At 39.1% G+C, this 26,702-nt stretch overlaps 1 protein-coding gene across 3 annotated transcripts in view; it reads right to left on the bottom strand.

The window, feature by feature from the left end:
• Positions 1-26,702, bottom strand: part of ANKRD28 (ankyrin repeat domain 28) — a 125,223-nt gene that overhangs the window by 95,986 nt on the left and 2,535 nt on the right. The window contains exon 1 of one of the 3 annotated variants that reach the window (XM_074861587.1): positions 8,721-8,739. The exons of the other annotated variants lie outside the window; for them this stretch is intronic. The gene's annotated coding sequence lies outside the window, so the exon portion shown is untranslated. Of the gene's footprint in view, positions 1-8,720; positions 8,740-26,702 lie in introns of those variants that run through there. 3 annotated transcript variants of the gene reach the window in all.

Genomic DNA, 26,702 nt, shown 5'->3' with positions numbered 1-26,702 from the left:
TTAAAGAGGTATAAAATCCATTTGACTATACAAGGCAAGAGACCAGTGGAATACCTTGGGGAAAATGAAAGTCAGGTTCTTTGAGGCACTTCCAACAATACTATGAACAGTTTTACTACTGGTAAACAGTGAAAATACAGCCACCTTTCTCCCTGTTGAGGATTAACTTAAAAGCATACCCCCCAGAAAGGTCCAGAGTGCCTTAAAAATGAAGCAGGCTCCTACTGGGTTTCATTGCACAGTACCAAATTAGGATGCAGAAGCTGACTGCATAGACTGATGGAAGCAGGCAGCAGTTCTGCAGATGTCACCACGTTCCCTACTAAGGGCTGCCTATTTTTAATCTAATAACACTTCTGTATCAATAAACTGAAGCATCTTTGGGTTTAGGATGTTTTGCTGGTTCTGGTTTTTGTGGGGTTTTTTGGTTAGTTTGTTTTAAGGTCAGTAGCTCTTTGTTTGTTTAAGTATCAACGGTTCAGGTTCAAGAAGAAAAAACCAAATCACCCAAGCTAGCTTTCACCTGGAAATTGACCTAACTGCACCTTAGGAACTTCACCTATATTCAAGTATATAGAAATATAGATTTTATACTTGGCAAGCAGTTTACCTTGAGCTTTAGCAGTAAGAAGCAGTTGCACTGCTTATCAGTGAAAATTAAGGCTTACAGGGGGCTGGGGGGGGGGGAACACCCACCACAGCACCAATGCAATTCCGGACGCTTAATCATCAGGTTACTAAGCCCAACTTTATATCCAAAATCGGCAACTTTCTGAGGCAAGCAGATGCAAAAAGATTTAACAGCAAGGTACACCTCCTTGTTGGTAGCAAAGTTATAACAAAGAATTCCTCACAGATGAAGCTTTTGAAAATATCAGCCACAGCCTGTAATAAACAGGTGCACAAGTTGAACAGTTTGGGGAGGTTGTTCTAATCAAGATCTGAAATAGTTCTGTGTGCCATTTATCTCCTGATGCTGAGCATGAGTGCAGCTATCTCTTCAGATGAAATTCTGAATACAACTTACCTTGAAACCCTGAAAAAGACATAATCATCCTAACCATATGACAACTATCAGAAACCAAACACCTCTGTACAAATCATAGCAGCTACAGAAACAGACAAAACAAATGGAGTACAGTGGAACCATCTAAAGTCTCTGCTAGTCTCGAAAGAAATGCAAAAGAGGGCTTCAATCAAATAGTACCAGCTTTTACAATTTTGCTGCAAATGCTGCAAGTACATAGTCAAGAATGCCCACAAGCAACACTTACCAACCAAAGACACTGTTAAGCTCTGCCATTAAAGGGTCTTGCTGAACATGAGTTCCCACATCAGCTAAACAAAGCTAAAACACACCCAAGGCACTAAAGTACTAATGGAAGCCTACTTGTGTTCTCTCAAAGACCTCCACCTCCCATCACCTACTGTATCAACTCAAGGCCTAAACCAGTTTTTCTCATGGTCTTATATAATCCAGAAGCTATCAAAATAAATATAGCCAACAGAAAAGTACTGCCACAAACCAGATGATCTCGTAGAGTTTGCTTGTTTTCCTGCTATAAAAGTTAAATTACAGCCATCACTTCCTGACAAGTTTTACATTTTTTTTTTGGTTATCCATTTTATTTACATGACAAAATAGCTAGTTATTTAGTTACCTTTTTCCAAACATGCAAAAGAACAGAAATACCACATACAAAAAACTAGCTCAAGTTACAATTGTACTAGTATTGGCTGGGATAGAGTTCATTTTCTTCACTGTAGCTAGTATGGGGCTATGTTTTGAATTTGTGATGAAAACAGCATTGATAACACGGGGATGTTTGAGTGATTGCTGACCAGTGCTTGCACAGCACCAAGGCCTTTTCTGCTTCTCATGCTGCCCGACCAGCAAGAAGGCTGGTGATATAAAAGAAGTTGGAGGGGAAAGAGCTGGGACAGTTGGCCCCACTGACCAAAGGGATATCCCAGACCATATGATATCAAGCTCAGTGATAAAAGCTGGGGGAAGGAGGAGGAAAGGGGGAGTGTTTGGAGTGATAGCATTTGTCTTCCCAAGTAATCTTTACATGTGATGGAGCCCAGCTCTCCTGGAGATAGCTGAACACCTGCCTGCCAATGGGAAGTGGTGAATGAATTCCTTGTTTTGCTTTGCTTGCACATACAGCTTTTGCTTTACCTATTAAACTGTCTTTAGCTCAACCCACAAGTTTTCTCATTTTTATCTTTCCAATTCTCTCCCCCATTCCAGTGCAGGGGAGTGAGCAAGTGGCTATTATGAGGCTGAGCTGCTCGCTGGGTTTTTAAACCACACTAGAAAATGGCAGAATTAAGGTAACATGCAACCTTGACACATTTACCTTAAACAGAATAGACACTGCTTAATTACACGTCCCTACTACTTTGTGAGTTAGGGAAGTCTATCCATGATTCCAGTTCCCCAAGATCTCTAAACAGTTCAGATATTTCCTTTATAGATCAGTTCTGTAAGGGGGACCAGTGAAACTTTGTCATACGACCCATGCTGGATTTCATTAAATTTACTTATTGTGTTATTTCAGTAAATAACACAAGCACCTGAAGAACATTAGGAGAACAAGGAACTACAAAACAGAAATGCCACACAGCATTTAATGAAGTTATACAGAAATTTCTTACCTTGAAAAATGCCATGGGACTAGGTGCAGTAGCATTTACGGAGCATGAGAAAGATTAAGAAAGTTGAAATGGCCACAGGCATAATTAATTCCTAATTTACATGAAAAAAAAATTCAGAACTTAAATCCTCTTTCACTAGTATTAAATATAACCCAGTAGATCACAAGCTAGACATATTTTACACGAACAACTACTGTCACCTCAGAAGTAAATGTTTTGTATGTTAAAACTGTTGCTATTGTTTACTGAGGCAAACAAAACAATACGTTGGGTTATTATTAATTTGTTTGCAAAATAAGAAGCACAATTGACATACTGATATGCCAGTACTTCTTGGGAGAGAACTGGCAGTATAGTCAGCAACACGTGAGATTTCCCATGCCAGAGAGGAGATCTCTGGAAGTTTCAATGTATTTATATGAACAGTTGTTTTTACTGCTAGTGGTTTTTACTGATGAATTTCTTTTTTGTGGACCAAAACAAAGGAATGAATATTCTTCCCTCCTCCTCTTACATGGATGCCTCACTTCCGTCTGGGGTAGAGGGGGGGGGGAAGGGAGAAAAAAAATTCAGCTTTCATAGTTCAGAGGGCATACAGAATTAAGACAAAAGGAACAGTAACAGCTGTGGTAAGCAGGTACGGAATCTTCCAAAATAACTGTATCATTACAACATTGTGTAGATGAGTCTTAATGATAAATTAATCACTCGGGTCAAAAAACAATCCTCAGTCACTTCTCCAAACTGGGCAGAGTAGCACATGATTTCATGTATTCAGCCCCAATACAGCCAAGGACAAAGAGGGACTATCACTGTAGTTACATGTCCCCAGTGTTTTCTTTGTGCTGCCACTGCAGTTATCTTATTGTCCCATAAGATGACCTAGAAAGCCCAACTGGCAGAAAGCTAATGTTTTTTGCTAATTCAGCCCCTAGACTGCCCCACTGTAAGATCAGCTGAACACCAGCGCAAGAGGACAGCTAGGAAACTCCCAGGGGAGGGATATGAAGGAACACTACCTTTTCTAACATGGGCTTGAAGTTACAGTCCTTTTAAACAGCACTTAAAGTAGCTTTGCTAATCTGTGCAGATGCATCTTGGCTGCTAGTCTCACCTACAATTCAGACCTTTAATCACATTCCCAAATAATGCTGTAACTGAAGTCTTTCTTTATGTTCTTAGAAAGCAAGTATAATTTTACTGCTCAGCAATTTTTATGAAGCTCAAGGCTATAAGGACCAGATGATAAATAGTGTAACGTAATCAGTGGTACTTAAACAGGGGCAATGCATCATCTTTTCTGTAATTTCTGCACACATACCCCCATCATTCCTGTTCACACACAGTGCTCAGCAGAAGGTAGACGGCACCCCTCAGATGTGTGAGCTGCACAGACATGAGGTCACCCTCAGCATGCCACGACCACCCCCACTCCACCTGCAACACTCTCCCCTTACCCACATTGATATCCTTCATCTTACCAAGCAATTTTTGCTTAGATTAGCACAATGAAGTATTTTGAGCACTTTGAGTACTGATTATTTTTATAAGATTGTTCATTAAAAGATACCCTGAAAAGAAACGTCTAACAGGATTCAAACTTTGCTTCTGTAATACATCGCATTTTCAGATCTGACAAATATTGTTTTCTGATCTCAGCATTTTTAAACTTGATCTTTATGTTCAGATTTATGCTTACATTATATTGTTTCGAATCAAAGATTATTTCCAATAACTGACAGAAATCTAGAATCTCTAAACAGCAGAATGATGAAAAAAAGCTTTGTTTTTATTATTTTTCTATCCTAGAAATTTCAGTCAGACTGTTCAAGCAGTCACGTTACTCCAAATAATAATTTGGAGTATTATATGGGAATTTACAAGAAGTGCAAAGTAATATTCTAACTTTTTCAGTTTGAAAGAAAGAAAAGAGCTTATATTGGTGGAAATCACTCTAAAAAAAGCAGCAGTATCATGTTTTGTCACTTGGTGGCAGCACACCAAAGAAAACCAAAACACTTGAGCCAGACCACAGAATTTCTTACCAGCACACACTCCTTTGCATGTCTCATACAAGTGCCAGAAGGCTCTAGCTACTTCACAGATTTAAGACAGGCTCCTAAATTTTTAAGACTACTGACTTCACATTCAAGTAGACATTAAAGGCTCAAAATCAGAGCTCTACTTCAGTCTTTCTGACTGATGTTTACAGGTTCACCTGCCTCCACCAAAATTGCTAAATGTGTGCTAAATAGGATTCCCATGCACATGCAAGCATGGGCAAGCAAACAGAAGCAAAAGCCTGACATCCCAATAGTGCTAACTGTTCATTCAAACAGAACTAAAGAGGGGACTCAGATTCAGATGCACCATCAATTTGGGTTTCACCTTCTCCTCACGCTATCAGAAAAGGCCTACCAACACACAAGAAAACTCACTACAGTAATTTAAACTTCTCCCACCACCTGAAACTGTTGCCAGCATTACACGTGAAAGGCAGCACCACATGGAGTAAATACCTAACAGTGCTACTATAGTCAGTGACGACGAACCCAAACTGATAGTCTTTACCCATTTAAATAATTGATGTTAAGCAAAGGTTAGATTTAATTAAATTAGTAATATTTAATAATAATAAAATAATTTAACAAACACATGCAAGAAATGTTTGAAACTACTACTACTGAAGCAGGAAGGAGATGTAATGAGAACAGAAAGATCTAATGGTTTCCTTCTCTTATTAATGTAGTAGCAAAGGCTCATTTACCACATGGCTGACACAGGGCAGCTATCTTTTTTCTCAAACTGATCTTGTACACAGGCATGTACAAAGACATACAAACTATCATGTTTTATTTCTGTAACCACACAATAAACAATTTTATTTTGCACTATTTGTACTCTACATGCCAAACTTATCTACAGTTAATAAAAAATTACTATATGCTGTCACATCATTAACAAATTGCAGTAGCAGTTCTTTTAGATTTTCTATATATTGAATTTTGATTAGTAGAATTTCAAAATTTTAAACAGTCATTTCTTAATAATGATCCCATGCAAAAGCAACTAATAAAGTATAGTACTTTTTTATTTTGTACCATACAAAGCTGATATTTTTCAAGAACTTGACCTCTAGAACAAAGAATTTAAATTTAAGAGCGCAAACTATTCTTATTCAAGCTTTAGGGAGATTGAGTCATCACTTCAAGCCAAGCATGAGGAAATACATTCCATATGAATCACAGAAGAGCAACTGTGATATTTAAAAATATAAAATAAATTTGAGAAGATAAGCTTTCCCTCCTTTCCCCCTACCTGACCAAATAGCTTATTGACGTCTAATAGACATGCAATCTGGTATGGCCCTTTAATTTGCTCAGCTTTATTAAAACTACACTTTCATTGGGACACACATACACACACATGAAACAATTTAGCCGAATCCAGCATAACAGCAAAAAGATAAAATGGAGACCAAGAGGGAGAGACGAAAGCGAACATAGAAAGCAGAAGTACAGCAGTTTGCCATCAGAGGGAGTACGAGCCTTAAACAAATGCATTCAGTTTTCAGGTGAGAGCAGACATGCAGCTCTGGGGCGATTATAAGCACCTACACGGGTTTAAGGGAGGGCTGGTCCTCCAACTTTTTGTTGATAAACAGCATATATGGGAAACAGCTGCAAAAAAACAAAGAAAAACTGTGTTGAAAAACAGACCTACTGTGCCATTTTTATATATAGACAGACATGGCCACGGGACAATGAACAACAACTTCCAAGTTTTGCCCATTTAAATTACAGAATCATCTAGGTTGGAAAAGACCTTGAAGATCATCCAGTCCAACCATTAACCTAACATTGTCAGTTCCCAACTACACCATATCCCTCAGCACTATGTCAACCCGACTCTTAAATACCTCCAGGGATGGGGACTCCACCACCTCCCTGGGCAGCCTATTCCAACGCCCGACTACCCGTTCTGTAAAGAAATGCTTCCTAATATCCAGTCTAAACCTTCCCTAGCGCAACTTGAGGCCATTAAATTAGTAATATTAAAGTTAGGAAAAAGGTGCTCCTGATCCTTTTTCTCAGTAAACTCACTGCCTTTAAACGGAAAAAAGTATACTGTATCGCAACATGGAGCTTGATTTTGGGTCTGCAGTGAAAAGGGACAAGCTGAACAAATAAGGCACTTGACTATACACCAGACTGCACTGATCCCATGCTCTCACTTCCCCTTTGCTGCCGTTCAGTGCCAAGTGTGACTTCAACACACTGCATGCTCCTCAGCATTACCTGTAAAAGCAGATCCTCAGCTGAGGCATGGATAGAAGAGGGGACAATTATCCTATTAAAAAAGAAAATGACACCCTCCCCCTGACAAACCTAACACACAAGTTCTTAAGTCTCCTTTTCTATCTCTGCTGCTAACCAGGGAAGAGAAGCCATTTTTTAGCAATTCAGAACCTACCGGGATAAGGTCTAATCAACACTGAAGCTCTATTAACTCAGCCTATTTGAGAAAACATTTGAGGATTTACGTGTGTTCCAAGTTGCAAAATACACTAGCTTCCTAATACACTAGACAAAAATAGTTATCTATGTTTCAGAGGTACTGAAGAAGTAGCAGAGTAGGGTTACAGTACCTCAGGGTATTTTCTAGGTCCAAATAGTGGAGCAATTTTCTTAGGCAATCTTCATTTTTCCTATTTAAAAGTGGCCTCAGCAAAATCACCAAAGTCTGGCATCTTTTAAAAACTAAGTCAATTGCATTTTAGTCAGGGGAAAAAAAAAACCAAACCAAACAACAAACCAACCTGAATGCCCAATTTTTAAAGGAAGGTAAACTAAAATCTGATTGAATTATAGCAAAATAATTCTAGTTGGGGTGGGGGGAGGGAAACACTATCTTTTTCACAGGAATCAAAAGCTGGAGACACATACTTGGTGTTAAGTACCTCGCCTGCTTAGGACAAGTGTAAATGAGTCATACCATCTGTACTCACATTCAAAGGATAGTCTGGCAAGATAGCAGGGAGAACACAAAGCAATATGACGCTCTGCTCTTAATGTTATGGAAGCAGTTAAACTGAGAAGTAGAGGAAGACTTATCTGTTAAAACAAGAACTATCTACAGTAACAGACACTGAACACCTTATTCTCTGAATTTATAATTATTTGTAGAATTCTACCCAGTAATCTATAGTAATACAGATACACCTATAGACTCACGTATAAAGACACTGCAGAGGCTGATTAATGCTGTGTTGTGTATGAATATATTTATCTCACAGAATAACATAAGAGATAATCAAAGTAGAAAGTAAATAGATTGGACCAAGAAGTCATTCTAGAACATCAATAATTCAGAGAGAAGCTATTTAAAATAACCATTTGTTACAAAGATAAGACAAAATGCATTGACAAAGGAAAAAAACCCAACAGAATCAACACTGGCAAGCAGCCTTCTAAATCAAGTTGGGCTGAGCACAGTAAAGCAATAACCACAACAGAAGAAACAACAAGGACCTCACAAAGACGCAGTGAGACTAATCTCAGCAAAGTGAGCAGAAGTCTTGCTGAAGAAGATGACTCGTGGCAGTATCTGAGCGAAGGCAGACAAAGCCATTACCAGTGTCTGGAGCAACGTGCCACTGAAGGTTGCTATTCCCAATGCAGCTGTATGGGTGGGGGAGCTGAATTCATGGAAGTCATAACCAACGTGTAAAGGCTTATCATGAAACAAATCACTAATACTGGAAAAATGTGCAAAGTTCAGGTTTCTTTGTTTTTCTTTTAAAAAGTCCTGGAAAGTTAAACTACGTGGAAGGCTGAACTTACCAACATTATTTTTGTTGTAATAAAAGCAATATATTTAAAAATACAAAACTAAGCTTTCTCTTGGATCTCAGAATATGTAAGTCAACATATTTGGCACTTAACACTCCATCTTTTACATCAGATCAAAGTTTGTACTATAAAATGATGCTAAAGCCCATTTCAGTGTAGCACAAACACACAGCTTATTTATGATGGTTACATTTATAAACTACTTACAGGAACGACACCAAGTTCTCCCAAAGATATTCCTGGATATCTCGGGGGCTGGAAGGGGGAGAGTAGACATACATCCGCTGTTCCAAAATCCTTGTGATAATTTGTTTATATTTATATCAAGCTTTGAGGAGCATTAAATGTACAATTAATTTAAAATGGTATCTCACTTGTAGTTTTCATGCCTTCATACAACTAAAAGATGAGACAGTTGTACAGTATCTTAAAAAAAAAATCTGATGTACTTGTGATGGTTTATTTACTTGATCCTTTAACTTTTTTGCTGGTTAAAATCAGGCACGTCATTTCAGAGCTTTCTGTAAGTTATATTAATAGCATTTACAATTCCCAGCAGATTTAGCAGCAGCACATATTCACAAGGATGTCTGCCCCCAGTAATCACAGTTCACAAGTAGGTACATTAACATAAAACTAGTATCATTAATATATATGTCCAGCTGTGAGCTGAGTTGATTTGGGGGGAGGAGAGGATATGAGGGGGTCGGAGGATGCTATGCCATACCATTAACTCAGTAACTATCTATTTACCAAGGACTACCTCTCGGAGGAGCTTCACAGGCAAATGAAGCAGTAACTCAAGCTGTTTCATTATGAATCAGCAGAACTGTCAGAGACCATGGCAAAAGTATTATACTATTTTTAAATAAAAGTAGATTCAAAAATAGATTTAAGAGCACTCCTGCTGTTGAATCCTACGTAATGATTTGCTACTCAGAAAAAGAACTTTGAGTTTAAACAGTTCCCTAGCATAAAACAAGAGGTGAACTAATGAATCTGCAAGACCGGAGAATTCTGAATCTATGAAGCATCCCAAATGTGAAGCATCCCACTAAGTGAAAACATGTGTTGATCCTCTGATGTTCACATCACTATTAAAAATGAAAAATGATCAAGGCAGAAGAGGATTAAGAATCCTCTAGAGATTCCAGAAACCTTTACTTACATGTTATTTCAGTGTGAGCACACAGTATCTCATCAAACAGTAACTGCATATACAAAAAGCCAAATCAACTTTAACATTTCTATGATACACCTGCAATTGACACAGCTTTAAAAAAACCCAAACTACTACAGCTCAGATACCATTTTTTACAGTCCTCAATTTCACTTTTACAATTCTTTTTGTTAAGTACTTCAGAAAGAATTTCAATTTAAAAATTTGGGAAGAACGCAAAGCAAGCAGAAGATGAATTCTGATCTGACATAACATTAAGAGGACAGATAAAAAGGTAGACAACAGCATTGCTCCTTAATCTGAGGGAACAAATCTTTAAATACTATTTTGCACATCTTTTAGCAAGGTAATCATCTGGACAAAAATAAGGTAGCTTGCTACGAGTCACAGGTTCATATATAAATCAGCCCATCAAGAAAGTTCACAACCAGAACAGGTTTTTTAGAACCTACAGCTACTTTTCAAAAACAGTGTACTTTAGTAAGACCAGAAAAGAATAACACTTTCCAATCTGAAGAGATTCTTGTCACATTCAAAGAAGAAATTACAATTCAAATAATTTTGATCTGAATTTAAATCAAAGAAGAAAACAAAAGTTCAGAGCTATTTAAGTCCACTTTTGTCCATAGTAGGTTGCCTCTCAAAGGTTACAGCTTGGCTTCATAAAAACATCAGTGCTTGAAACACAAAAGGATTCAAGAGTTAAAACCCCTCAGATTATTACTATGGAATAGTGACTTTCTGGTACATAGCTGTCACATATTTTAGAAAATCCAGGGGAAAACAACAGTTAGAAGTGGGTACTGGGTAGAGGCAGGAAAGCATCACATACTTTAGGTATCTGCCAAGAAGCAAAGATTAGACTTGATCAATAGTATTTATAGGATAGCAGGGTGGCCGTTGCTGAGGGAACCTTGTACCAACACATCATCTTTAAGAACTTGGTTTTTAATTCATGGGTTTTAATAATCACAATTTAATTTCCACATGTTTGAATTTTAACATTTCCAGCCAACCTAAGATGATGGTGGGAAAAATAGGAAGAAAGGCTAGGAGCATTTTAGAAAATACTGAGAACTTACATGCCTGTCAGAAAGAATGATAAAACATAAATCCTATTTCAAACAAAAAACCATGTCTTTGCAAAATGAAATTAAGTGATAGGAAACATTCGGCTCATTCACTAACAGGAACAAATCATCACAGGTAAAAACTTCGGTGTTGTTTCTCCCTCTCCAAAAGGAAAGCAATGCATTTTAAAGGAGTATTTTTTGAGTAATTTTTTAAAGCAAAAAAAGAGAAGTGCATCCAAATGGCCTCACTGCATCTCTAATGAGGAAATGCTATAACACATGTGGAATAACAGTACATGTGGTCATTTCTCTACTACCAGGGCCAGCAACCCAAGCAGGAGTTGTCTTCTTAAGCCAGGTAACAGACAGCCCTACCAGAGTAGATGTGATACTGGACCTGATGGTCACCAACTCAAGTGAGCTAATCAGTGACATCAAGATCGGAGGCAGCCTGGGCTGCAGTAATCAGGCACTGGTGGAGTTCACAGTCCTCAGGGATATGGGTCAGGCGAAGAGTAAAGTCAGGACCCTGAATTTTAGGAAAGTAAACTCCCAGCTATTCAAGGAGTTAGTCAATAGGACTCCCTGGGAAGCTGCCCTCAGGGACAAGGGAGCAGAACAGAACTGGCAGATCTTTAAGGACACTTTCCGAGTACAAGAGCTCTTGATCTCCAGGTGTAAGAAATCAGGAGGGGAAGGCAAGAGACCAGCACGGCCAAGTCAAGACCTGCTGTCAAACTAAAGGGGAAGAAGAAAATGCACAGGCAGCGGAAGCAGGGACAGATATCCTGCAAAGAGTATAGGGACAGTGCCTGGTTTTGTAGGGATGGGATCAGGAAGCCCAAGGCATGGCTAGACCTAAACTTGGCAAGACATGCAAAGAATAGTAAGAAGGGTTTTCTACAGGTATGTCAGCGAGAAAAGTAAGGCCAAAGAAAGCGTATTCTCTGTCGCCCCGCCCACCCCCCATGAACATGACTAGCAAACTGGTAACAACAGACGATGAGAAGGCTGAAGTACTTCACAACTTTTTGTGCATCAGTCTTCACTGACAATCTCTCTTCTCACACCTCTTGAGTGGATGGACCACAAGACAGGGACTGGGGTAGCAAAGTCCCTCCCACTCCAAAAGAAGATCAGGTTCATGACCACCTGAGGAACCTGAACATACATAAGTCTATGGGACCAGATACATCCCAGAGTTCTGAGGATATTTGAAAAATCATGACAGTCAGGTGAAGTCCCTGATGACTGGAAAAAGGAAAACATTGCACCCATTTTTAAAAAAAAAGAAAGGAGGACCCTGGCAACTACCGACCTGTCAGCCTCACCTCTGTGCCTGGTAAGATCATGGAATAGATCCTAAGGCACGTGAAGGACAGGGAGGTGAATTGAGACAGTCAGCATGGCTCCACCAAGGACAGGTCCTGCCTGACCAACTTAGTGGCCTTCTACGATGGAGTGACTATATCAGTGGGCAAGGGAAGAGCTATGGATGTAGTCTAACTGGACTTCTGTAAGGCCTCTGACACAGTCCCCCACAACATCCTTCTCTCTAAATTGGATATGGATTTTATGGGTGGACTGTTTGGTGGATGAGGAATTGGTTGAATGGTTGCATCCAAAGGATAGTGATCAATGGCTCAATGTCCGGATGGAGATCGGTGACAAGCAGTGTTCCTCAGGGGTCCCTACTGGGACCAGTACTGTTTAATATCTTCATCAATGATAAAGTCAGTGGGATCAAGTGTACCTTCAGCAAGTTTGCAGATGACACCAAGCTGAGTGGTGTGGTTGACATGCTTGAGGGACAGGATGCCATCCAGAGGGATGTGGACAAGCTCAAGTAGGCCCATGTGAACCTTATGGGGCTCAACAAGGCCAAGTGCAAGGTCCTGCACATGGCTCAGGGCAACTCCCGATATCAATATAGGCTGGGGGATGAAGGGATTAAGGGCAGCCCTGCCAGGAAGGACCTGGGGCTACTGGTGGATGAAAAGCTGGACATGAGCCAGCAATGTGCACTCGCAGCTCAGAAAGCCAATCGTATCCTGGGCTGCATCAAGAGAAGTGTGGCCAGCAGGTTGAGGGAGGTGGTTCTCCCCCTCTACTCCGCCCTTGTGAGACCCTACCTGGAGTGCTGTGTCCAGATCTGGGGTCCTCAGCATAGGAAAGACATGGACCTGTTGGAGCAGGTCCAGAGGAGGGCAATGAAGATGATCAGGGGACTGGAGCACCTTCCCTACAAGGACAGGCTGAAAGAGTCAGCCTTGTTCAGCCTGGAAAAGAGCAGGCTCCAAGGAGACCTTATAGCGGCCTTCCAGTACTTAAAGGGGACTTTTAAGAAAAATGGGGACAAAATTTTTGGGAGGGCCTGCTGCAATAGGACAAGGGGTAATGGTTTTAAACTAAAAGAGTTTCAGACTAGATGCAAGGAATACATTTTTTGCAATGAGGGTGGTGAAAACACTGGAACAGGTTGCCCAGGGAGGTGGTAGATGCCCCATCCCTGGAAACATTCAAGGCCAGGTTGGACGGGGCTCTGGGCAACCTGATCTAGTTGAAGATGTCCCTGCTTATTGCAGGGGGGTTGGACTGGATGACTTTTAAAGGTCCCTTCCAACCCAAACTATTCAATGATTCTTAATCCTATTGACTATGTCTTCAAAAGGCCATTTAAAAAAGAGGCAGAAAACCATAGCAAAATACATGGAATAAGCAGCTCTTTGAATACAGTTAAGAGTCTGCAATTTCATATAAACATTTCCAGCACTGCTAAACCACGTCCTTTGTTGTCTTAACAGCCTTGAGCTATTGTTACATGACAAAAACATGGCTTTCAGGTGGGACACCAGAAGAGTCAGAATCAACTATTTCACTTGGAACAGAGGTGTTAACTGTGTCCACACAAGCTTCTGACACAGCTCAATGATCTATAGCTTTTATTTCCCCAAAATGCAAGCTCTAAAGGAGAACTGGTGGACAGACTCAGAGGCACATTTTCAGCATATGGATATAGCAGCACCTCACCTTTTAGGAGGCCCAAATCAGTCAATGACAGGTCAGATATCTAAGTGAAAAGCATGATTTGCATTTTCCAGTTCAGTGTGGTTCCATGCGAAATGCAGACGATGCTTCCACATGCTTCAGGACTTTCTTCCTCCAGGGAAGAATCCAGTTGCTTGGATAGGATGCACAGCCCAACAGCCAAACATCTCCTTTATCTGCACTCTGCCAGCTGCTTAAAGCTTAAGTCCTGACTCACTTCCACATGAATGCAAGAGTAAAATTGGTGTTGTCACCTGTCACACACAAGTGCCATAGCTGATTCCACTACATCAATACAGCCTGCAAAGAGAGAAAAGCCAGGTGCCTCTGACTGCTAGAAGCTGGTCATCTTCTCTAGCTGGTCAGAGGACTGCTGTGCATAAGAGCACAGTTTTTAAGTTCAGCGGGATGTGGTCATTACAGGAAAAAAAAGGATTTTTACAAGGCAAATTAAGGAGTGAAAAATATTATTACATTTCACAGAAATGGAGTACTGAAAGGGGTATGAAAAAGACAGGTTAACTGTTACAGGTAAGCCTACCTGCACAGTGGACAGACGTTCCCAGGAAAATTAATCCCTACTAAGTAATGCCATCAATGTAATGCAGATCACTTAAGCCAAACCAAGACCTTGCTCATTTATAGTTAAAGTGGCATTACAGACTGAACAGAATTCACTTTCAAGTACACTCAATCACCTCCAAGTATCAAGGTGCAGTGCTCTTAAAAATAAATAAAACAAGTCAGATTTTTCCTTGACAGACAGGAACCCAAGGAGAATTGTGCCACATGAAAATTTAACATTTTTCACTTCTTCAGGGGTGAGGATGATAGGGGTCGGATGGGAAAATGATGGGAGAAGGTGACCTTCTGAACACGGAACCAAGAAGTGATGCGCACTAAATAGGGTGTGATCCAAAACAACCAAAATCAGAGACAGAAGAATCACCCTATAAATGAATATACCAGCAAACGTACCACATCTCTCCACAGTGGCAAAGGAGCGCTGCAGCAATTTCTCTGCCCTCATCCTAGACTGCTTAAATTCCTCCATAGAGAGGACACAAGCAAGCTACCACTAAATACTTGTGAAGAATACACCACCTCACCGGGTATACCCCTCTTCAGAACATACAGCTGATTGCTTTACGAACACTTTCTCAACTAATTTCTACCTGGGTTTAAATGAAGGGCAGACCCTTCAAATCAAATCTTTGTTTTTATTTTTGCTTTTTGGATGCATTTAGATAGCACCCAATAACTTTTATGAACGTTAATTACTTCACTTTTATTACTTTTGCTATACTTTTAAATTTATTATTTTATCAGGGCATTTAATAAAAACAGAAAATAAAAAAATATTTTAAGTTGTTTTCATTACATGTGCCACTAATAAAAAAAGCTTCCAAAAATGCCTCAAGTTAAGCAGCCATTGTATATAGGAAATACTATGGACAATTAGTGAGCCGAATCAATCACTTGGGGTTGGTCACAAAGTCTGTCAGTTTTAGGATTAGCACAATTCTGTCAGACTTCATAAGAGAAGCTTTTCTTCTCCCCAGCTTCTTCTGGTTTTCACCACTGAACAAACTGAGTAAGAGAAGGAATTGTTAAGAAAATACCATTTGTTCCAGAGGAGGCTACTGTTGTCTAATGCTGCTTTCAAACAGTGAACTTTTACAAACTCGTTCCAAGTGCTCAGCTCATGACTTCCGTCTGTGAAGCAGTTCGAATTCAATCCTTTGGCAACAAATATATACTACTTAACCATTAGGTTTTTTTAATTCTCTGAATGCAAGTAGATGCTATACTTGGATCTTAACAAGTTATATTCATGTATTTCCCTAATGTAATTTTTGATTTAAAAATTTCCTTGTCCTGTTCTCTACATCCGAGCTGAACATTCCCTCAAAGTTCCCACACTCCACGCCAATAAACCACACTGAAAATAGATTAACCTTTTGTCTAGTCTTATCACTGAGAACCTTTGTACAATGTAGTACAAAAAGCATAAAATACTCCACATCTCTTAAAAGATACAGAACATTAAGCACAGAATAGCAAAAAAATTACCATAAATATCATTTAATTCACAACATTGAACCTGATTTTTAAACATAATAGCCACATAATACAGGTGTTCTCAAAACTTTGCATACTTTTAATAACTTTCATTTATTTCAGCATAGCAAATAAGATCCTGCTATCCTCTCATTATTACAAAGAAAATCTAGAATCAGATACTTAGGTAAGCCTTCTCAAATATCAAACTACTTTTCTTATTAACACTTTGCAAAATACTCATTTATTAAATGTTTGTCAGTATGATTTGCTCCCCTCCCACATCCTAGTGTTCATTTATGTTTCACTTCATGCCGCCCATATGGGTTTTTACACTTACTGGGAGCAGCACTGATACTATCATCCAGTCACCTGCTCTAGAGCCCACAACAGAGACAGCTAACCTATTCATGAAACAGCCCCTGAATGACTGCCTCAGATTTTTAGGCAAACATAAAAAAAGAATTTTGAATTGTGCTGACGAGCAGTTTCAAGAACAAGGGTGAAACAGAAGCTGTAACCTGACCTTCACTGAGTCTTCCCTTCTTGCTTCTAAAAAAAACCCAACAAAACACAAGGGCTAAAGGGTCTGACTTAGATCTTCCATGTTCTTTGCTTTTTAGCTCAAAATACTTATAACAAAGATATCTCATAACAAACGTACAGGTAATATGTAGACAACTACTTGTATGGACACTGTTAAGTACAATTTTATTATACCCTTATTTTCCAAAGTAATTATTCCCAGTGCATTCTTACAGTCAAAAGACATGCCCTATTTTTTTTTTAAACCAACCTTTGTAGTTTTATAGCTGTTTATTCAGAAAATTTAACCAGAGTCCACTGCATGAATAGCTTCATCCATAACCCACTGAATTAAACAGCTTTACAGCAGAATCAAACTGGGAAACAACGAAGCGAGGAATAGCCCATCTTGCTAAGTTTTTCATTAATGGCAATTCAAAATGCTATCTTTTCTAGCTGCTGATAAAAATATTTACACAACCAATGTGCTTATGTTGTGGTATCCATAAAACCATACTAGGTGATATGTGGAATATAAAACAACAAGTTTAACTACAATTTTATATTTCAATTTCCTATAGAGCTGAGATGAAAAGTTTTCTTCCATTTCAGAAGACTTAAATTTATTCTTAGACTGACACACTTCATTAATTACTATTTGTAGAGAAGTGACCAACTGCTATTTTAGTTTATTTCAACTTAGTTATTTTTCTATAAGCATATTTTCTTACTAGATATTTCCCTACCCCAAGCATATATCTCTGTTCAGGGAGATAGAGGGATCACTAGTCGCAACAGGCATGACTCCAAGCTGTCATTGGATGGTGTCCAAAGAATTAGAGCTGCACACACATACAAGGGAGTTAAGAAGTTGAAGGGCTTTCTGTCCATACATGTTTCTATGAGGGAAAAGGCTGCAGCAAGTTCAGACTACTTTGGCATACAGTTTTCAGGTAACTTGACTACCTGAACATGATCTTATACTTTCATTGTAACCTCTTGAGATGGAAACCAAGACAAAGTCTTTTTGATGGCATTTTCAGAGCTCCAGTTGTAAAGCTATGAGTACTAGAGCACGTGATCAGTCTAAGAGTGGAGAAAAACAACTTTAAATGCTGCAATAAAACTGGCACATGGTTATCATATGGGAGATGGGAAAAAGCTGAGGGTCCTGAAAGGCAGTGCATGTGGTAAACAAGTATGTTACAGAAGAGCTTTTCTTGTTTCAGTGTCTTCATAGTCAGTGTAAGTCAACATGAGATGTTATAAATAGAAGCAGATATCCTTAAGACCCTAGGTTCTCTCCCAATTAAAGAGGAATTCACAACCACACTCAAACCCCAAAACAATCAGGAACCAGACAAGAAAATTAAGCACACTGCTGAGTTTTGAAACGCATTCTCAGAAGTTTCAGGCCAACAATATTAAAGTCACTTTCCCAGAGAGAGAGGTCCAATGCAGACCACACTCAAGTTCCTGCACTCACCCCCCAGCCCAAAGGACATTCACAGAAGACACCTCTGTGTCTATCTGAGGCAAAACACTCACTCCTTTCTAGCTTCTACTTAGGAAAACTTTCAAGGAACAACTTCCGAAGTCTAAACCTAAATAATTTGTCTCTCCTCTCCCTTTTCACCACTTTGCAGAAGAAAAGAATGAGCAACTGCTTAAACTCAGCTGCAACCAAATATCAAACCATGGCCTTAGGCAGGAGATTAGAAGCCAGTAAGTTTCAATCATGATTGTTAGAAACTTTGCAAATGAAAAAAACAACCCAAGGAGAAGTATGTCAGTAAACTTCATCCTAAAATTCTGAAACTCCTACACTTCCATGAAAATGTACCTTCTCCACATGACTTTAAAGATTGGAGTTCATTCAGACATTTTCTCTCTCTCACACACACACACACACAAGTCCTACCCTACACCAGAAATAGATGAGCATTCAGTAGTTCATGTATCTGTATTTCCTTCTCCTATCTGTCAGCTGAAAACGTTGGCCTTCACTGTGGTAGATAATTTCCAAGTCACATAATTAGCACAGTTTTGCCTGTTAATTAACCTCTTAAAAGAAGAACAGAATAACAAGAAAAACATATCCTAACGTTTCTCCCTGTACTGAACCTTGCTTGTTATGGGCCATTTTCATCATTTCTTATCTAGTGAAAAAAACAAGACAGTGCAAATATACATCAAAGCAGTTGCCACCTTACTTCCACAGCCACACCATACACTATGCAAAGAACTTGGCATTCTGAAGAGGCATCCTGTGACAATGCACTGCTTCACAGCCACGCCACATGTCACTGTGCTCCACACTAGAGTAGGTCATGAAATCCTGAGGTCAAATTACATCATTCCAACAATTCCTCCTATTTTCTTCAATTATCCAGCCTACTTTTACAAGTTAACTTTCCCAAAAATAAGTAGTGTCAGGCAACATGGGAGGAGCACCAGTGGGCACTGTAGTCATGATATATATATAAAAAAAAAGAGTTTTTGTGAACATGTCTAAAACACATGTATTTCAGAAGAAGCAATAAGGGCTCCCACAGCATAGAAGGCTGAACTCCAGCAGACATTTCTGAGATCTTTTCTGCAGGCCCCTTTGTTCTGTCTTTGGATTCAGTTAACTGTGACCGACTGGTGCCACAGGACCGAGCTTCAGGCCTAGAAGATTTATTTCTGCTTGTGGTCACTCAGGAGGAAAGGAGCCAATTTTCTAAAGAACTTACTCCAGAAAGACAGTTCCAAAACGACTTTGCAACACCTCCAACCAGCATGGAGGAGAGCCCTGCTAATACTGGTATGGCAAGCTTCCAGGGAAGGGGCGCTGAACTTCTCCTCTGACAGTCTCCACAGACACCGCTGGCATTGCTATTCCTCCTGTCATCGAACAGATACTAATTTTTTGGCTTATGTAAGTTCCAGTGAAGAACTTTATAGAAGGAAAGGTATCTCACTGCTCCCCCATGTAAGGGGTTGGATGTCGAGACAGGAAACCAGTGTGATACCCTAAATGCTTACAGTATTTTCTACAGCCATTGCAACAGCAAAAGAGAGCCTTTCAGATGAAGCTCAGGTTAAAAAGCTGTTGATTACATCTTTGCATTGAACAGTCATGTTAATTTTTCTGCAAAATTCTTCTACTACTTGTGGGCACAGAGTCACGAACCATGGTACTTCTACTTTGATGTTAGTAGTTATTCTTTAATTATGTATGCAATAAGTGTAATACTTTAATGATTACTAAAGCAGTTTTAACACATATGCTGGAATTAATTGCAGGAGTTTTATCAACCTTCAGGTGAAGAAACCTCACAAGTAATCTGTTCAAATGCAAACTATGAAAAATATCACTTTCTTTTTAAGCAATTAGGGCTTGTTAAATGTTGTGAGTCTTAAAAAAAAAGCCAATTCACAATGTGCAAAGTCAAAGCCATTTCAAAAATAAAAGATGTGGCTGCATGCAGCTATATTTGCCCTTCCAAGATGACAAATTTGATATACGTGACCCAGAACCATTTTGTGCATCTCTAGGTGTAGAAAAACAGTAGAAGGCACTCTTCCCTATATTATTCACAGTGTTAGTTCAAGATTATAGATGCTGGAAGAGTCCCCTTCCTGTGCGGTAGAAAGGTGCAGTAGGTAGAAAAAGGAACCAATGTCTTGAAGTCACTGCAAACAGAGCTCCAACAGGGTAGCTGGATATCTGTTGGTTTTTGGATGATCCTTAACTATGAAGCTCTGAAGTACACAGAAGAGTTTTGCTGTTCACTGATACTGACAACCTGTGGTATCCTAACCATTTTTGTTGTTTTTCTCTCTAGTGCTTTACAAATCCCTTCTTCACCTTTCTTTTGGTCTCATGAAGACCTTCAAAGAACTCCTCTCTTGAGCTCTGTTTCTTGTAGAGTAGGTTAACTTGGTTATTTACGTCCTGATTGCAGTAATTATAATTTGTTAAAGTTACGGTAAAAAAAATAGACAAATGTCTATAGAGAAGTCATAAAATGTTACTTATACTTTACCCAAGAAGTTCTATTTTAATAGACTTCTCAATCTGTGATCTAAGTAGTGTTAGATAATAATCTCTAACTCCCTGTGTGTTTGTGGATGGGAAGAAATGGAAAGCATAGTATCATGGGGTAGGAGTGGGAGAAATAAACGATGAGCTGGGTGGTTACTATAGGATCAAGAATGATGCAGGACACTAATGGCATTTGCAACCTTGCAGGTGACAGAGAAGTAAGAATAAAGTGTTCTCTACAAGTCCTCCTTAATACTGAAAATTATCCCCCAGAATGAATGCTTAAAAAAAGCAACAGATACAGCAGAGCTGTAAAACAAAGTACTGCTCCTGGAACTGAGACAGGAGCAAAGGAAATGAAAGCCATCAGGCAGTACCTGATATAGGGTTCTAATTGGGCAAAAAGACTGCACAGCAACACAGTATTAAGCGTAAGACCTCCTTCTACTGATCCTCATGTTTTAGCAAACATAGGAAGAACTGAACAGAACTCTGCAGTTACAAAGGAGTGGAGGCGAGGGGTAGGGAATTCCATTAATGTGCTATTTCTGAAGTGTCCCTGTACCACAACTTGGGACGTTTCACTAATTCAAAACAATGAGTAATAATGTAATCAGAAGAATGATGACAGCATTTGGTTTTCTTCATCTACTTATTTTATGTGTGCTTTTCCTTCATTTTAGCCTACCAACAACTCTTTGTGGGGTGACGTTGGTGAGAGAAGTGTTAGGAGAAGTAGAGAAAAAGCAACAGATGCCACACAGAGATCTGAGGCAGGAAAGAGACACTGAGTGCTCAGGATGAAAGACTTTGCATAGGCTACCTGCTCACTATCATGAGCAATGGGCAGAAGCAGCAAATGACCTAAAGATGGAACAGGGAAGGAGGGAATACCAGTTACCCCTAACATTATACAAAACTGGACCTGCAGCGATGGATTTAAATGACTACATTATGAATTAGTTACAGATTATGTTAGTATACAAATAACTACAGAAAGTGTTTTCTTTCCCCCCAGTTCAGCTGTCTATGACTCAAGTAGGTCCTTCAGCTCTGAGCTAGGTAGATCCTTGGTCTCTTGTGCTGCCTGCTGCTGGATGACCAGGTTCCTGAATAGAGGGTTCAGCTTCCTCCCTGTTAGAGGCACCAGTATAGATGGAGCTATCAAAATGTAGATGACAAACAGCAAAATCTTAAAACAAAACATTGAATTCTTCATGATTGTTAGTAATTCTGTAAGCTCTAAAGAGGCTCATTTTGGCCTCAATCCTTTAACTACCACGATTCCATTCTCATTTTGTCATGCTGACTAAAATCCTTGCTTGTGCTCTCTTCTCATTCTTCATTAAGGTACTGTTCTATCTTCACTTTGCCAAAGTAAAAAAAAAATAAAAAATCCAGGTGTACCCATACTTTCTTCTCTGCACCAGACGGAAGTACAAGAGTACTGCACAAGCACAAAGTGAGAGTGAACCTCCAGTATGACTGCATGATTGCAGAATGACCAAGAATAACTTATATGAAAATGCTCATCAGTTGGAATTAGGAAGGCCATTAAGTGACAGTTCATTGTTGGAAAGTATGGAAACATTAAACATTCAAGGTGGCTTCACAACAGTTCAGAACATAGTCAGAAATAGACTAGCCCATGCAAACAGGCAAAGTTATGTACAAAACCTGAACGTTCACTAAATTCTCCTAATATCAGTCCATTTATGATTAAGATGCACTCTTTCCTACTCTGGGGCAGGAAAGCTCTCCCCCACCTCAACGTAGTTCTGAAGTTCAACAATATAAGCTTAAGCAAAGTGGTTTGGGTTTTTCTTGTTTTACCGAAAATCCCAGTGTTAGAAGAGGCAGACCTTTGCTTTACACTTCTCAAATTCAAATAGTTTCAGTAACATAGTGAGAAAAATATTTTAAGTGTTCAGGGAGCCCTAAATAGGTAGGCTTTAGTCATATAAACAACAATCTACTTACATGGGATTGTTCACTTAATTCACACATTACTGTAGAAATAATCAATGAAAAATCTAAGATTATATTCAATTCACAGCAAAGAGCATCTCATTATTATAGGAGAGAAGTCATTAGGTGCTTCAGCTAACAAGTAGTTCCTCAATCTGCAAGGATGCTACAGACCAACTACTTTGCCTCTCTTTCATTTGGTATCACTGCTGGTGCTTCCTCTTGAACTCCCTGCACCCACCCAGCTGGCTACAATCTTCCTTTCCCTCCCAACTACTCAGTCCCACCACTCACATTAGGTCTAGTTTTTGTGCTGAAATGGGTCAGTGCTGTATAATTCATCAACACCTGAGCAATCACAACTAAATTAACATGGTTAAACTGCAATATTCCCATCCCTTGGCTAGAGTGCTAGTGTCATTACAAAGGAGAGGAAGAATAATATTCCCTGATATTTCGGACCTTAAATATTAAGATTTGGTCCTCATTTACACAAAGGATAACAGCAAGATACCTTATTTCAGATTCATCTTCAAATGCCAGATTAGAACTTGTCCTCCACCCCAACAACGAAGGAAAACAAAACCCCCAAGAATCAGCACTGTAAGCACGCTCCCAGCACTTAGCAATGGACTGCTTTGTTTATTTTTTATTGATGTGAAATGTTTTGCGATTCATATTATGATACAGGTTATTTAAACACAAACATTATAAATAACTTTGAAACAGTTAGTCACTGTAACTAAGGCAACGAGTCTCCCACTCAATTTCCAGAAATAGGAATAGAGGTAAGAACAACATAAAAAGTTGGCAGGAACAAGAAAACAAATGATCAGATATTAGTTTGACCTCAGGAAAGCCCAGCGGAGTAGAGAAAAAGAGGTACAGCAACTGAGAAAGAAACCAGCTGATAAAAGATGAAGTAGAGGATATGAAACATATAATACCAAAATTTAATTTCAGTCATCTTATTCCACAACCCATTTCAGTGAATGGAAACAATGACAGAAATTTGGGAATGAAACAATCCACATCAAATAGCAGATTGCTAGTTCAGAGTCTCAACAGCTACTAGTTTCCTACAGGAATCATCAACTTTTTTGTCAGTGCTAAGGAAGTCACTTCACAGGCAAGCGCACATTTGCCTCATTTCCCCCCCGCCCCCCCGATATTTTCCTCCAAGTAATGGTCACAAACCTTCGATGCTATCTACATGAATAGACCTTTATACCCTCACAGAAGGCCACTGAGTTAACAGGATCTGCCATAAGGATCTGACTGCAGAATCAAGGCCTGCTTTGTTTCTCCCCCACCTTTTTTTTTTTTTTCTTCTTTTTGTAAAAAAAAAAAAGTTTATTTTCTTTACTGAGAAGAACTGCTTGTTCACAAGTCAAAAGTTACCGAGTTATCATCAGGTAATCTGATCCCCCAAAACGAACACGTGGTAGAACCAGGTTCTCTCAACACATTCTAATGGAAGGGCTGGTAATTACTTCGTATAACAAGATAAACGGAGTTCAAGTTACTCAAAGTTTTCCATCAATTAAAGAAACTTATCTTTTCAGTACATGTGAGTTCTTAGCCTGGGAACATGAGAATTAACAGTAAGACTTAAGGTGTCTTGATAAGTATTACAACTTCCTAATTTAGTTATCTTGTATACAGTTAAAACAGATTAGATGCAAATTTTAGGAAGAACGTGTGATGGAGAATAGAGCACAAAGACTGGTTCTTGACTTTGACAAGATTCCTTAATGTTTTTTAAAAGAACGGTAACTTTAAAGTAACTTCTACCAAAAAAAATTAAACATGTATCTCTTTATGCCTGAAGAGAATTTGTAGAGCAATACCATGTAATTCCATTCCCACCATATCCCTCCCTCATCGAGCAGCAGCAGCTCCTTTTCATCACCACAGGAGACCATTCCTCCTCTTAGTGTAACAAGGAACTAGTTGGGACATTTATTCTTGGCATGAATTCTAAAAGAATGAAGTCTAACGCTGGCAGTAATGAAAATAGCAACCATAGAGGCATTCAGACCGTTCACTATGACACTGCAAACATTTGTTTAACTGCCAATTGAACAAGATCCATCTTAGCTAAGAGAAAGATATAAATGGGCAATAAAGAAGTCAGTGCTCTCACTGTTCAAGGACTTTCAAGATAAGTGGTCACTCTAATATCCTCATGCAGTTGTTCATACTCCAATCCCTTCCACTCACATCTGACTTCTGGGAATAAATGCACTGCCTCAAGCGCAGTCTAGTAGTCATACAGAACAATCCCATACAAATTCCTTTTAAATGCCCATTATTGTGAGCCCCAATATTTCTTCCTATTACATATTTAAGATTCAGAGAAAACAGTAAATGCATAATTAAAACTGTGATATACCAAAAGAAAAAAAATAAAGCTTTACCAACTTTAATGATGCTGCATCCAATGAGCTTTGTCACAAATAGTTATACAGCTGCAAAATTAAAGAAAAAATTCAGCCAGTTTTGATCAGAGCTTCATGCATTTCAACAAAACTATACTGAAATGTAGGTTTATGCTAGCCTAAAAGATGACCTATAGGCACATACACAGGTAAGGCTTGTAACAGAAAAGCAACGAATCCCTTGGTTGTTAGGCAATCCAAATCTCACCTACCCACTAAGAAAAACTAGGTTGTCCACTACTTCTTAGGTGTTAGAGGGACTAACTCGCAAGCCTTTAAAGCAAGAATTTACCTGTTCTGGGAAACAGTTAATGTACCTAGAAACTATGACTAAATAGCAAAAAAAACCAGAAGACACTTAGCCTTTCACAGCTACGCAGAGTTGAAAGGGCTTTTATACAGGAGACCAAGGCATACCATTATGAATACTCATAAGCAAGTTACTCCTTTTTTCTTCCCCCACCCCACACCCTCCCCCCCAAAAAAGGTCTGTCAGAACATCAGTGAACCTTGACCTAAACTTTGCTTTCAATGCAGTTTCTTACAGGAGAGTACCACAGTGTTTCAGGAAGAAATAAACTTAAGAGCTTCTCTCTCACTTGGCATTTTAGTAGTTAAAGCAGCTTCTCATCTAGAAGAACCTGGTATACAAGCACCAATCTATGAAGACAGTACGAAGGCAAACAAACTGAAGAGCAAATACCTTAATCATAAGGTACACTTACTGTATTTTTCATGTCTACTTTGAATGGCTTAACCACAGTGACAGAATTTGCCGATCTGCTTCCTCTGTTTCTAAACATGTCTGTCCAACATTGCACAACAAACCAAGAGCAACAAGAACAATCTACAGCTAACCTGACACTTGAATGATTGCTCTTTCTATCCCAGAGTTAAAGTTTGCTATTGACCATTATGGGTATCAACTTTGCTCAGTAGAGTTCATATTAGCTCCAAATACAATTTTTGCAAATATGGCTTATGGGGGTTTTTGATACCAAATATACTTTGAAAGCAAACATAAGTCACTCATGAAAGTGCAATGTACACCCTGAATTATTTAAAAACTTTTAAAGATATTCCTACCATGTAGCACTGGAAAGCAATAAAGCTTAAGCAGTGTTAACACAAATTTGTAGAGAATTTGTTGTTAACAGCTGTTGGCTGCTCGTTGAGCCCAAGGAAGGGCCTACTCTTCTCAGTGCATGGAAAACCTTTATTCTGAAAGTTAAATGTATCAAATCAGCCTCCAAAGACAACCAAATATTTGAGCTTCACAAACACATTAAGCATCTGGAGGATCAAAGTTTTGTTTATCAGTGTACTAAGTAAATTAAATCAACTGCAAGTGGAACTGGGATTTCACCCTCTGAGCTCAACTAAGAGCCTCAGAGCAGAATTTCTCACCTCATTGTAAGTTCTCAAGTGCTGCTTTTACACTGGCTTGCACTAACTTGAAAAGCTCAACTAAACCAAGTGTAAGAAAATATCAAGCTGCTTGTATGCTCTAAGCCTGCCTCTTCCCAGCATAATTCTGACATTTAAATAAGTAACGCAGAGCCCTTCTACATTATCAAAGAACAAAATCAACAGGTTTATGTTGTTTCTGGAAAAAAATAAACTTGAGAATTACATTAAAGTACTCATTTAGTAAATTTTTGTTCCAGAAACTTATTAGTCTGATTGCTGTAGAAGGAAAGTAGCAAATCACTTCCCTGCTTCATACTAGCTGAACAGTATAAACAGAGCAGCCTTTGCACTCCCCCATGAAACACAGCCACCACTGAAGACAGACTCACTGTAAGGACTACAAACGCACATGACAACTTACTTTATTCTAAATGAACGCATCACTATGAAGCA

Source organism: Strix uralensis, chromosome 1, assembly GCF_047716275.1.
Source record: "Strix uralensis isolate ZFMK-TIS-50842 chromosome 1, bStrUra1, whole genome shotgun sequence".
Classification (NCBI taxonomy): Eukaryota; Metazoa; Chordata; class Aves; order Strigiformes; family Strigidae; genus Strix; species Strix uralensis.
Note: the sequence above shows the minus strand (reverse complement) of the source record. Positions and strands in the feature narration are given on the sequence as shown.